The sequence below is a fragment of the Rhinopithecus roxellana genome, chromosome 3 (assembly GCF_007565055.1).
Source record: "Rhinopithecus roxellana isolate Shanxi Qingling chromosome 3, ASM756505v1, whole genome shotgun sequence".
Taxonomy (NCBI): Eukaryota; Metazoa; Chordata; class Mammalia; order Primates; family Cercopithecidae; genus Rhinopithecus; species Rhinopithecus roxellana.
The window spans coordinates 62,622,074-62,633,867 of record NC_044551.1 but is presented as its reverse complement, the minus strand read 5'-3'; the positions used below and the strand labels follow the sequence as shown (position 1 = coordinate 62,633,867).

Genomic DNA, 11,794 nt, shown 5'->3' with positions numbered 1-11,794 from the left:
ACTCTTCTCAGGATTGGAAGGTGCTGTGGCTGCGGGTGTCTGCATTGTGTTCTGGGCTGTGAGCTCTTCCAGAATTCTGCTCCACAGGCATACGTCTGTGTGTATGTATTTCTTGGTATACATTAGATGTCCCTGAGTTCTCTAGTCTTGAATGTCTATGTAAAAAGTGTCTAGCTCCATCTAAGGATGCTGCAAGTCTAGTCTGTTAGGAGGTCCCTGAATATGTGCTTGTCCCCAGTGACCTTCCAGGAGGTGGTTTAACATCTCAGTTCTCTTTTGTTCTGTGTTTCTTGCTCTAGGCTATTGCTCCATTTTTTTGTAGATCATCTCCTGCCACCTCTTCTCTAGGGTAATGCGGTTTGCATTACACAGTTCCTGGTCTTGGTTTCCCAAGCATCTTAGTTCTGAAGGTGAGATACTGGCTTGTCTGGGACGTGGGGGACAAAGACCAGGTGCCTCCACAAGTGACTCTCCGCCGCTCCCAGCCAGCTGACAACTGCATGAACTGATGGTCTCTTTCTTTCCTTATCTGCATGCTGGTTTCCAGGCCTTTGCTCACCCTGAAGGAGCCTCATATGACCCAGTAGTCTCATTCCTAGGCAGCTTTTATATCTTTTATCATTTTTCTAAGCTTAAGACACCTTTGGTCAGGCACAGTGGCTCATGCGTGTAATCCCAGCATTTTGGGAGGCCAAGGCAGGTGAATCATCTGAGGTCAGCAGTTTGAGACCAGACTGACCAACATGGAGAAACCCCCTTTCTACTAAAAATACAAAATTAACTGAGCGTGGTGGTGCATACCTGTAATCCCAACTGCTCCAGAGGATGAGGCAGGAGAATCACCTGAACCCCGGAGGCAGAGGTTGCAGTGAGCCGAGATCCTGCCATTGCACTGCAGCCTGGGCAACAAGAGCAAAACTATCTCAAACAAAACAAAACAAAACAAAACAAAAACTCCTTTTCTTTCCTCATTAATTTGCGACCACGTCTGTCCGGAACTTGTGGGACGTCCTTGTCTTCATCAGGTTGGCGGATACTCCAGCATGGCCTCCTGGCTGCGGAGGCTGCCATCCACAGGCTCAGTGACTCCGTGGTCGCTCCTTCGGGCTGCCGCCTCCAGACGGAGCCAGACAGCCGCATCTTTGCAGTGGACGCCGCCCGCCCCGCACAGTCTGTTTTTCAATGACAGGCTCTACCTCTGAACCTCAGCTTAGATCCACTTTTCTCTCCCTCTCTCTCTCTCTCTTTTTTTTTTAAGACAAAGTCTCGCTCTGTCACCCAGGCTGGAGTGCAGTGGCGCGATCTAGGCGAACTCCACTTTCCGGGTTCAAGTGATTCTCCTACCTCAGCCACCCGAGCAGCTGGGAATAGAGGCACCTGCCATCACGGCCGGCTAATTTTTGTATTTTTAGTGGAGATGGGTTTCACCATGTTGGCCAGGCTGGTCTCAAATTCCTGACCTCAGGTGATTCACCCACCTCGGCCTCCCAAAGTGCTGGGTTAACAGGCGTGAGCCACCGTGTCCGGCCCGATCTACCTTTCTCTTACAGGATTCCTAGAGACTTAATATTTGGTTTTGGTTTGTTTCTTTTTCGAGACGGTCTCCGCTCCGTCGCCCAGGCTGGAGTGCAGTGGTTACTGTAGCTTCGATCTCCCAGGCTCACAGGATCCTCCCACCTGACAGCCTCCCGGCCTCCCGGCCTCCCGAGTAGCTGGGACTACAGGCACGCACCACATCCGCTACTTTTTAATTTTTTTTTTTTTTTTTTTTTTTGATATGGAGACTGCTCTGTTGCCCAGGCTGGAGTGCAGTGGCGAGATCTCGACTCACAGCAAGCTCCGCCTCCCGGGTTCACGCCATTCTCCTGCCTCAGCTTCCCGAGTAGCTGGGACTACAGGCGTCCTCCACCATGCCCAGCTAATTTTTTGTATTTTTAGTAGAGACGGGTTTTCACTGTGTTAGCCAGGATGGTCTAACAAAGGATCTCCTGACCTCGTGAACCGCCCGCCTCGGCCTCCTAAAGTGCTGGGATTACAGGCGCGAGCCACCGCGCTCTGCCCTACTTTTAAAAGTTTTGGTAGAGTGGGGTCTCATCATGTTGGCCATGCTCGTCTCGAATTCCTGGCTTCAAGCGATCCTCCTGCCTTGGCCTCCCAAAAGCTGGGATTACAGGTGTGAACCACCGCGCCAGTATGAGCCTCAATGTTTGAACCATAGAATTTTACATGTATTGACATACGCCCCTTCTTGTTGTTGTAAATCTCATGTCATTTTGTACATTGGTTACCCGTAGTTGGCTTTGGAGCTGAAGATGGACAGAGCTAACATCAGGTTGCACACAGGAACGGAGTGAGGTCCCGAAAAAGCGCGAGCTGCCTCCCATGGCCCAGGGCGACCTCACTGGCGTTTCCTGTCTGGGACTGCGCCCACGCGGTCACGTGGCCTGGAGGGCGCGCCGCGGTAGCGGCGCAAGCGCACGGAGAGGAGGCTCCTTGCCAGGTGAGCTCCTGACGGGGGCGCCGGGGCGGTAGGGGGGGCGCTGCTCGCTGAGCCGGAGTCTGGGTTCCGGTCCTCGCCACGGACCTTGAGAGGGTACCCGGGGTCAGACCTGGCAGGTGGGAACCGGGAGTGGGGAGGATCCAGGGCGGGGGCGGGATACGCATATTCGTGGAAACTCTGCAGGTTGTGGAAAAACTGCCCCAACTGGCTCCTTTTCCCTGAATGCCAGTTTAGTGGCCTCGTCTAAGAAAAAAATAAGAAATAGATTTCAGAGACCCTATTTCTCTCTCGCTCCCTCCCCACCTCCTTTATTTTTTTTCTTTTCTGTTAATTTTGAGCCTTATAAAACTGTAGCGCCAGTATCCTGGTTTGGATCCTGAAACAGAAAAAGAACATTAGTGGAAAAAATAATAAAGGCTGTGGTTTAGTTAATAGCATGTACCCATGTTAATTTCTTAATTTTGACAAATTGTACACAAATGTTAACATTAGAGGAATTTGGGTAAAAGGTATACAGGATTTCTTAGTACTGTCTTTGCAACTTACTGTACATCTAAAATTATTCTGAAATGAAAAGTTAAGAAACAAAATCCTAAAGCAAAGTGCAGCAGGCCATTGTTCACCAGGGAGGGCTCAAGTTAGTTCCTCTTTGCTAGGGAGTTAGGCATGTTTGACCAACTTGTTTGCTAAGGCAGAGTTGTCAGGCTACTGAGTGTAGATTCTTCTGTCCAAAGGTTTCGGGGCAGGAATCGGTTTTCTCTTTCGATTCTATCAGATATCTTTGGAACACCTGTTGTGCATAAGCAAACGAGACACAAAAAGTCTCTGCACAAGAGAATATACAGTCAGTCTAGGTCAGGTAGGAAGTAAGCACTAGTAAAAAGATTCAGTAAAACCTCCCAGAACTGGGAAGACTCAGATGTGGAAGAAATCACATCTGGTCCAAGGGAGTCAGGAAGGCTACTGGAGGGAGTGGTGTCCTGAACTGAGGTGGGTCTGAGAGGAGACAGCATTTCTGGGGTGAAGAATGGCACCAACAGAGGCTTGCAGGTGACCAAGCTGAGCTGAGGGAAGAGCCCTGGGAGCAAGTGCAGTTCCTCTTATGTGGAGGCACAGGGTACATCCAGGGAGTACTGCCAGATGAAACTGGAGCTTTGTTGTAGAAAACAGGGTGACACTTCAGTTGGATACATTATTTTCATTTTTATGTTTTTGAAACGGAGTTTCGACTGGACACAATGACTCATGCCTGTAATCCCAGCACTTTGGGAGACCAGTGGGCAGATCTCCTGAGGTTTGGAGTTCAAAATCAGCCTGGCCAACATGGTGAAACCCCGTCTCTACAAAAATACAATATTTAGCCGGGTGTGGTGGTGGGCGTCTGTTATCTCAGCTACTGAGGAGGTTGAGGTGGGAGAATCACTTGAACCCGGGAGGTGGAGGTTGCAGTGAGCCGAGATCGCACCATTGAACTCTAGTGTGGGCGACAGACAATGGTGCTGTCTCAGCACCAATGTCACCATTGAACCTCAACCTCCCAGGTTCAAGCGATTCTCCTGCCTCAGCCTCCCAAGTAGCTGGGATTAAAGGCACCCGCCGGCATACCTGGCTAATTTTTGTATTTTTAGTAGAGATGAGGTTTTTACCATGTTGGCCAGGCTGGTCACGAACTCCTGACCTCAGGTGATCTGCCCTCCTCAGCCTCCCAAAGTGCTCGAATTACATGCATGAGCCACTGTGCCCAGCCTAAATTTTTTTAAAAAAGGAAAACAGGGTGACATTGACTCTAATTATACATGCCATGGGAGCCATGGAATGTTTTACAGCAAGACAGAGACATCATTCGGTTTGTGCTTGGAGATTACTGACTTGGCAGCAGTATGTAGGTTGGCTTGAAGTAGACCAATTAGGGAATTATCAGGCTAGCCTTGGGGAATTAAAGACAAGTTTCACCAGGGCAGTGAAATTAATGTGCGAAGAATGACATGGTTTGGGGAGGTTTTTGTGGGTGTAGAAGACCTAGCAACTGAAGGCATGTGAAGAACAAAGAGGAAAAACAATTCCAAAGTTTTGCTCCTGAGTGTTTTGGAGCATGGTTGAGGCATTTGCAGAAATAGAGGACTCAGAAGGAGACCTGGTTTGGGGGCTGAGAGGATAGTGATTTTTTTTTTTTTTTTTAGATGGAGTCTTACTCTGTCGCCCAGGCTGGAGTGCAGTGGTGCGATCTTGGCTCACTGCAACCTCTGCCTCCTGGGTTCAAGCGATTCTCCTGCCTCAGCCTCCCGAGTAGCTGGGACTACAGGTACGTACCACCATGCCCGGCTAATTTTTGTATTTTTAGTAGAGACGGGGTTTCACTATGTTGGCCAGGCTGGTCTCGAACTCCTGACCTCATGATCCGCCCACCTCAGCCTCCAGTGTGCTGGGATTATAGGCCGGCCATGAATTTGTTTTTGAGCAAGATGTTCTGGATTGATGGCGGGATATCCAGTTGGAGATGTGTATTTAAGAGTAGTAAGCTAGGAAGCCAAACATTTACAAAAGGGACAGGAAAAAGAAAAGGAGTCTGAGAGGACAGATATGAGGCAGTTAGGGAAGGAGAAGGAGAAGATCTCTATTTCTTGGGGCTTCAGGAGTCAAGTGGACCTGGACTTAGTGAGTCAGTAGTGTCACAGCTCCTGCAAAGGTGAAGGAGGCTGAAGAATGAGACTTGATCTTGGATTTATCTATGAGGAAGTCACGGTCATCTTTTAAAGAGTTGTTTTAGTGGAAAAGTGAGATGACTGCTAACAGACTATAATCTATTCATCCTACAGCCTTTCCCAAGTGGTCAGAGGACTGGACAAAGAGCCAAAAATATTGTTTCTAGTCCCGGCTGTGCTGCTAACTACCATTGTATTTGGGGCAAGTCATGTATGTCTGGACTGGAATAGAAAAAAATACATCTGAGCTGGGCTCGGTGACTCATGCCTGTAATCCCAGCACTTTGGGAGGCCGAGGCAGGTGGATCATCTGAGGTCAGGAATTTGAGACCAGCCTGGCCAACATGGTGAAATCCCATCTGTACTAAAAATACGAAAATTAGCTGGGTGTGGTGGTAGGCACCTGTAATCCCAGCTACTCGGAAGGCTGAGGCGGGAGAATCGCTTGAACCCAGGAGGCAGAGGTTGCAGTGAGCCGTGATCACGGCATTGCCTGGGTGATAACAAAACTGAGTCTCAAAAAAAAAAAAAAAAGACGTTAATCCTGGCTGGGCATGGTGGCTCACACCTGTAATCTCAGCACTTTGGGAGGCCGAGGCAGAAGGATTACTTGAGCCCAGGAGTTTGAGACCAGCCTGGGCAATATAAGGAGACCTCGTCTCTACAAAACATACAAAAATTAGCCTCTACAAGAACAAAAAAATTAGTCAGGTGTGGTGGCACAGGCCTATAATCCCAGCTACTTGGGAGGCTGAGATGGGAGGATCACTTGAGCCCAGGGGTTGAGGCTGCAGTGAGCTGTGATTGTGCCACTGCACTCCAGCCTGGTCAGCAGACTGAGACTCTGTCCATATAAAAATAAAGACTTTAATCCTAAAAGCTGACACGTCTATTTTAGACAGCATATATTGGTTCGAGTCGTCTTTTAAAAGTCAAAGGTAGGCCGGGCACGGTGGCTCACATCTGTAATCCCAGCACTTTGGGAGGCTGAGGTGGGCGGATCACGAGCTCAGGAGATCAAGACCAAGACCATCCTGGCTAACACGGTGAAACCCCATCTCTGCTAAAAAATACAAAAAATTAGCCGGGCGTGGTGGCGGGCACTTGTGGTCCCAGCTATTCGGGAGGCTGAGGCAGGAGAATGGCGTGAACCCGGGAGGCGGAGCTTGCAGTGAGCCAAGATGGTACCACTGCACTCCAGCCTAGGGGACAGAGTGAGACTCCCTCTCAAAAAAAAAAAAAAAAGTCAAAGGTATAAAGTATGAAGGAACCTCTGTGTTTATCTATTCAAGATTACCGTACAGTACAGAATCAGCTGTAGATATTCTTAGATTTCGTGGTAGTGTTAAAGAAATACAATATTGTAAAAATGTTATATGGAAAAACACTCTAATCCTACTAATTTATTTTCATCTTTTGTTTTTCTTCTAATCTTTGTCCCTAGTACAGACAACTTTGAATTCTGATTTTTATGTTTTACACTTGTATATGTGAACATTTATCATGTTGCTGCGTAGTCTATACTACATAGTATTTTTATTTTTATTTTATTTTTTAATTTTTATTTTTTGAGATGGAGTTTCACTCTTGTTGCCCAGGCTGGAGATTATGCTTAAACTATGTTAAATATACTATAACTCTAATACTTAGTTAATTTTGTTTAATTACATAGTATTTTATAAAGTTGTTAAACCAAGATTTAACTATTTCTTTATTGTTCAACGTATTTAATTACTTTCTAATTTTGTCCAATTAGAAATTAAATGATAGAGTAAATCGCTGAATGGATTGAACATAAAACAGGCATAAATACAGACTTATTTTAATTTAAAAAATTAAAACAAAAAAAGTCTGGGCGTGGTGGCTCACGCCTCTAATCCCAGCACTTTGGCAGGCAGAGGTGAGTGGATTGCCTGAGGTCACGAGTTCAAGACTAACCTGGCTAACATGGTGAAACCTTGTCTCTACTAAAATACAAAAATTAGCCGAGCATGGTGGCAGGTGCCTATAATCTCCCGTTACCTGGGAGGCTGAGGCATGAGAATTGCTACAACCTGGGAGGCGGAGGTTGCAGTGAACTGAGATTGTGCCATTGCACTCCAGCCTGGGTGATAGAGTGAGACTCCATCTCAAAAAAAAAAAAGCCCTCAATAAAACCAAAAGGACCCTTTTATTCCCAGCAAAACCTAAAAACCTAATAGTCTGGAGAACATGTTTCATGGAGCACACTTTGAAAAATGCTGATACAGAAACAATTTTAGAGCTCTGAAGAACCAAAAATCTAGTCCCCTAAATTGACAATTGAAGAAAATAATATTCAAATTCAATAAACATTGATCTGGCTACTATAGTTGATTTCAAATGTATCAATGGTACCCAAAAGTGTCCCCATAAGGTAGTTATGCTTAAACCCCGTTAAGAAATAAAACAGGCTCTAAGAAGTTAAATGACTTACCCAAGATCAAAAAGCGGCAAGTGGTGAAGTGAAATTTGAACCCAGACCTCTTCTCCGTTAATACATCCTGCTGCTTTCCTGGTCATCAACCCTGAATACATTAAACTGGTTGAATAGTAACTTCAAATATTTTCACTTTTGTGGAAGTAATGTGTTTCAAAAGTGAAGTTTAATTTGTATGGTATTTCATGTTACCTTACTATTAGCATATAAACAGTGGGAGAATAGGCCAGGCGCAGTGGCTCACACCTGTAAATCCCAGCACTTTGGGAGACCAAGGTGGGCAGATCACGAGGTCAGGAGATCGAGACCATCCTGGCTAACACGGTGAAACCTCATCTCTACTAAAAATACAAAAAATTAGCCGGGCGTGGTGGCGGGCACCTTTAGTCCCAGCTACTCGGGAGGCTGAGGCAGGAGAATGGCATGAACCCAGGAGGCAGAGCTTGCATTGAGCCAAGATGGCACCACTGCACTCCAGCCTGGGCGACAGAGCAAGACTCCATCTAAAAAAAAAAAAAAAAGAAAAAAATAGTGGGAGAATATACAGTCAGCAGTCCCTGAAGTTACATTTTATTTTATTTGTTTTTAGAGACAGGGTCTTGCTCTGTTGACCAGACTACAGTGCAGTGGCATGATCACAGCTCACTGCAGGCTCGACTTCCCACCTCAGGCTCCAGTGTAGCTTGGGACTACAGGTGTGCACCACCATGCTCAGCAATTTTCTTTTTTTTCCTTTTTTTGTAGAGATGAGGTCTCACTGTGTTGCCCAGCCTGGTCTGAACTGCTAGGCTCATGCAGTCCTCCTCCTTTGGCCTCACAAAGTGCAGGAATTACAGGCATGAGCTACCATTCCCAGCCTGAAATTAAGTTTAAGAAACAGTGGCTAGGGATAAAAACAAAGAAAACAACAACAACAACAACAAAACCTCATTATGTTGAACTCTGAATAGCAGGAAGATGTACCCATGATGCCTGAATTTATGTGGTGGATTGAAAAATGTTCTTAGCTAACTCTACAATTGCTTACTCTTTCCTTTTACAGCTTTTTCCCCTTGTGTTGACCAATTTCATTTTCTTCTCTGCTGCCTGCCTAATCCTGACCACACCCTTCTTAATGCAGGCCAGAGGTTGCCCTTAGTAAGCAGGAGTCTACTGCACTAGAGGTAAAACACAGCCTCCCAAGGGATTATTCTTTGATTCAATAAACATCTTCTTATCTACCTTGACAAAATAGATAAATCTCCTTTTTAAGGAAATAATCTTGTAAAAGAACCAAGATGATTTTATAAAAATCTGGAAAAAAATGGCTCCAGAATGTCTGTTAGATGTTGCTCAAACTAGGTATTTTAGACTTTTACTTTAAGTTCTATTTGAAGTCATAAATAATAGAACCTTGGTATACTCTGATGTTAATTTCGTTGAAATTCTCCAAGTAATAGAAAATAGTGGCTAAGAGTGTTGGCTCTGACATCAGACATCTGGATTAAAAATCTGTCTCTGGGCCAGGGGTGGTAGCTCATGCCTGTAATCCCAGGACTTAGGGAGGCTGAGGTAGAAGGATCCCTTGAGGTCAGAAGTTCAAGACCGGCTGGCCTGAAACCCTGTTTCTACAAAAAGAATTAAAAATTAGCCTGGCAACGTGGTACACATCTGTAGTCCCAGCTACTTTGGAGACTGAGGTGGGAGAATCACTTGAGCCTAAGAGGTCGGGGCTGCAGTGAGCTGTGGATGCATTACTGCACTTCAGCCTAAGCAACAAGCAACAGAGTGAGACACTGTCCCTTTGGTTTTTTTTTGGAGACAGAGTTTCGCTTTTTCACCCAGGTTGGAGTGCAGTGGCACAATCTTGGCTTACCACAACCTCCGCCTTCTGGTTTCAAGTGATTCTCCTGCCTCAGCCTCCTGAGTAGCTGGGATTACAGGCGCCCACCACTACATCCGACTAATTTTTGTCTTCTTAGTAGAGATGAGGTTTCACTACATTGGTCAGGCTGGTCTTGAACTCTTGACCTCGTGATCCACCCACCTCGAATTCCAAAAGTGCTGGAATTACAGACGTGAGCCACCGTGCCCAGCCCGAGACCCTGTCTCTTAAAAAAAAAAAAAATCCATCTCCACTTCTGTGGCTGTGTTAGTCTCTGTCTGCTTCAGTTTAATTTTCATACTTAATAATGGTATTGTCTTGCAGAGTGTTTGTAAAGAATAAATGTAATAATCTAAGGCACTTAAAACTGTCCAGCACATGGAAAGCAGGCAACAAGTACTAGGTATTATTACATCTTTTTTTTTTTTTTTTTGAGGCAGGGTCTCACTCTGTTGCCCAGGCTGGAGTGCAGTGGCATAATTTTGACTCACTGCAACCCCACTTGCCGGGTTCAAGCCATTCGCCTGCCTCAGCCTCCCAAATAGCTGGGTCTACAGGTGTGCACCACCACACCTGGCTAATTTTTTGTATTTTTTAGTAGAGACGAGGTTTCACCATGTTGACCAGGCAGGTCTTGAACTCCTGACCTCAGGTGATCTGCTCACCTTGGCCTCCCAAACTGCTGAGATTGCAGGCGTGAACCACCACACCCAGCCTAATTATTTTTAATAAGTAGCCACTCTAGTGAAGATATAGAGGTTTTCCATTACCTCAGAAAACTTCCCTCATGCCCTTTGTGGTCATTTCTCCCATGCCAAGCAGCCATTAATTTGTTTACCATCATTGTACGTTAGTTTTGCCAGTATTTCATACAGTATGTGCTGTTGTTTATTTATTTATTGTTTTAATTAGTGATGGGGATCTCGCTATGTTGCCCAGGCTGGTTTCCAACTCCTGGCCTCAAGTGATCCTTACCTCAGCCTTCTGAAATGCTGGGATTACATGTGGGAGCCACCACATCTGGCCTAGTATGTGCTTTTTTGTTAGCATAATGTCTGGGAAAGTCATTGCATATATCAGAAATGCATTGTTCTTTACTGACAAATATATTCTGTTGTATGGACAGACCACAGTTTCTTTGTTTTACTGAAGATGGACACTTCAGTTGTTTCCAGTTTTTGACAAATCGAGTGATGTATGAATATTCATGCACACATCTTAGTATGGATATAGGGTTCTATTTCTCTTGAGTAAATCCTGAAGAATGCAGTTGCCAGGTCACATGTTTATAAGAAGCTGTCAAATTGTTTTCCACAGTGGTTGTACCATGTTTTACTCACATCACCAATGTATGAGAGTTTCAGTACTCCACATCCTCAACAGCACTTGGAATTGTCAGTGCTGTGAGGTGGGATCTCACTGTGGTTTAAGTTATAATTGCCTGATGACTAATGATGCTGAGCATCTTTCCATCCATATATCTTCTTTTATGACATATCTGTTCAAATCTTTTAAGGGTCTTTGTTTTTAACATTGAAAATATATGGCATTTTGGGCTGGGCGTGGTGGCTCAACCCTGTAATCCCAGCACTTTGGGAGGCCGAGACGGGCGGATCACGAGGTCAGGAGATTGAGATCATCCTGGCTAACATGGTGAAACCCCGTCTCTACTAAAAAATACAAAAAACTAGCTGGGCGAGGTGGTGGGCGCCTGTAGTCCCAGCTACTCGGGAGGCTGAGGCAGGAGAATGGCATAAACCCGGGAGGCGGAGCTTGCGATGAGCTGAGATCCGGCCACTGCACTCCAGCCCAGGTGACAGAGCGAGACTCCGTCTCCAAAAAAAAAAAAAAAAGAAAATATATGGCATTTTGACCCTAAAAATGACTGAAATTCCTTAATACGTGGTCAGATTTGTTTGGTATCTATATAAGGTTTTAATAGTGGAAGAATAGAGATCTCCACAACAAATGCAAGACTGAGATTAAATGTCTTCGGAAGTTTTGGCAAGCAGCTACTTAAATAGCAGGATATTTAGAGAAAAATGTTAGATGTGTTTATACCCCCACACCCCACTTTTTTTTTTTAATGAGCCTTGAGAGAAGGATGAAATATTTCTAAATAGCTATAGCAAAGCAGCTGTTTTGAAATGCCTGGTGGTGAAAGTCCCTCTTAACTGCACTCTGTACTGGAGGCACAAGGTTGAGCATTTCTGCTTCTCCCACCTGCTTCACTGTCACCAAGTAGGTGACTGGGGTGGTCTCCATGTGGG

General features: G+C 45.5%; 1 protein-coding gene across 5 annotated transcripts in view; it reads left to right on the top strand.

Annotated features, from left to right (window-relative positions):
* The first annotated feature begins 2,426 nt into the window (after nt 1–2,426).
* The window catches only part of CCDC125 (coiled-coil domain containing 125), a 53,104-nt gene continuing 43,736 nt past the window's right edge, over nt 2,427–11,794 (top strand). For 2 of the 5 annotated variants that reach the window (XM_030927569.1, XM_030927567.1), the window contains exon 1: nt 2,427–2,500. The gene's annotated coding sequence lies outside the window, so the exon portion shown is untranslated. Of the gene's footprint in view, nt 2,617–4,751; nt 4,803–11,794 lie in introns of those variants that run through there. The other 3 variants (XM_010380221.2, XM_010380223.2, XM_030927570.1) reach the window with 3 other exon arrangements.